Consider the following 2158-nt stretch of genomic DNA (forward strand, 5'->3'; position numbering starts at 1 on the left):
TGAGGACAGTGGACCTGCAGCTCCTGCTCCTCCATCACCTCCACCACAACCACCACCATCATCACCACCACCACCACCAGCATCATCATCACCACCGCCATCACCACCTCCACCACCACCTCCATCACCACCTCCATCACCACCCCCACCACCATCTCCACCTCCACCACCATCTCCAACTCCACCACCATCTCCAACTCCACCACCATCTCCATCACCAACTCCACCACCATCTCCATCACCAACTCCACCACCATCTCCGTCATTACCAGAGCCATCAAACCTATTCTTCCACCACTAGCATCATCAGACCACCATCATTACTACCACCACCACCACCACCAAAATAACCATCATTACCACCACGACCACCATCACCACCACCACCTCCGCCACCACCACCATATACTCAGGGCAGAGACAGGAAGTTGCGTGTGTGTCCTTGGTGCTATGAGATTTCGGACATCCAAACGCTGGAGTAAGAAGAGATGCTACCATTGATCCACACCGTAGGAACACTAACCCTAGGTCACTTTATGAATGGGAACTACATATTTTTATATTCTTAGTTACAGAAGTATATGGAATGTACATGATTTTATTGAAATTGTAATTTCCTTTCCTGGTTCACAACTTCTGAAAATGTTTACTACCGACCAATTTTTACCAATGTTTTAACGAGTGGTAATGGTGAATATATCGGATTATTGCTCATTTATTTTTCCCATTACATAGTGAACATATCTGTGCACAAATGTCATGACCAAACTTTTAACTTTTAACTTTTATTTTAGTTTGCTTTCCTCAAAAAAAAATCTCAGATATTTTTAGATTGGTTTTGAGATTTTTTGAACCACCTTTTAAGGTATTAATCGTTTTTTTTTATATTTTCTATTTGAGTGATGGAATTCGCATGTACCATAATATGCACCATATATAAAGTTCTTAGAAATGTTTCCAGCTGATGTATTTCTCTACTTTTATTCAGCCACTAGAGGGCGACAGAAAAACTGACCTGGCTCAACTGCCTTAAAATGCTGCATTCATTCTTTCGAAATATGTACGTTCATCGTCCATATAATTTGTAGATTCTTCTGCGGTTTCTGCAGTTGAACAATTGAACAGCTTGAATACAGGCCTACAGAATCCTAAAAGGTTTATATTGTGTAATGCAAATACCACAGATTCCTTTACAGTATGCATCATTACAATCAGAAGAGAGGAAGTACAATTATGTAAATACGACCATCTTGCCTTAAATCACTGCCGGTCTGTTCGGTGTGTGAGACTGTCCTGCTCCATTCAGAGAGCTCTATGCCGCTGCTGCAAGCCGTGCTTATCTGGTGATTAAACAAAACACTCATGTGCAGAACGCACTTTGACCTCGGGCTAGGTTCTGCTAGCGTGAACAGCTAGCAGCTCTTAACATGCTCTGGAGCACAGTGTGATGGCGGGAGATTGCTTCTAGTCCTTACACAGGCTATTCTATGTCTCTTTCCAGGATTCTTTATTCATTCATTCATTCATTCATTCACTACTTCATTCATTTACTTACTTGAAGTGGCATCAGGGTCGCTTAGGCAGGGTGTTCGACTCCTGGCCAAAAGGTTCCAGGTTTGAGCCCCAATGTTGCTGCCTTACCTGTAGGCCTCCAAGAGCAAGATGCCCCTCACCCCTAGCTGCTCCTTAATGACCTGTCTCTGTACTGTCTAACCCCTACCTGCTCCTTAATGACCTGTCTCTGTACTGTCTAACCCCTACCTGCTCCTTAATGACCCGTCTCTGTACTGTCTAACCCCTACCTGCTCCTTAATGACCCGTCTCTGTACTGTCTAACCCCTACCTGCTCCTTAATGACCCGTCTCTGTACTGTCTAACCCCTACCTGCTCCTTAATGACCCGTCTCTGTACTGTCTAACCCCTACCTGCTCCTTAATGACCCGTCTCTGTACTGTCTAACCCCTACCTGCTCCTTAATGACCCGTCTCTGTACTGTCTAACCCCTACCTGCTCCTTAATGACCCGTCTCTGTACTGTCTAACCCCTACCTGCTCCTTAATGACCCGTCTCTGTACTGTCTAACCCCTACCTGCTCCTTAACGACCCGTCTCTGTACTGTCTAACCCCTACCTGCTCCTTAACGACCCGTCTCTGTACT

The 2158-nt window shown here is 44.9% G+C and overlaps 1 protein-coding gene across 1 annotated transcript in view; it reads left to right on the forward strand.

Moving 5' to 3' along the window:
* rnf182 (ring finger protein 182) overlaps nucleotides 1–62 on the forward strand; it is a 1269-nt gene extending 1207 nt beyond the window's left edge. The window contains exon 2 of the mRNA XM_084490128.1: nucleotides 1–62. This exon is cut by the window's left edge and continues 442 nt beyond it. The gene's annotated coding sequence lies outside the window, so the exon portion shown is untranslated.
* Nucleotides 63–2158: the final 2096 nt, after the last annotated feature.

This window comes from Micromesistius poutassou (genome assembly GCF_964030765.1).
Source record: "Micromesistius poutassou genome assembly, contig: SCAFFOLD_156, whole genome shotgun sequence".
Lineage (NCBI taxonomy): Eukaryota > Metazoa > Chordata > Actinopteri > Gadiformes > Gadidae > Micromesistius > Micromesistius poutassou.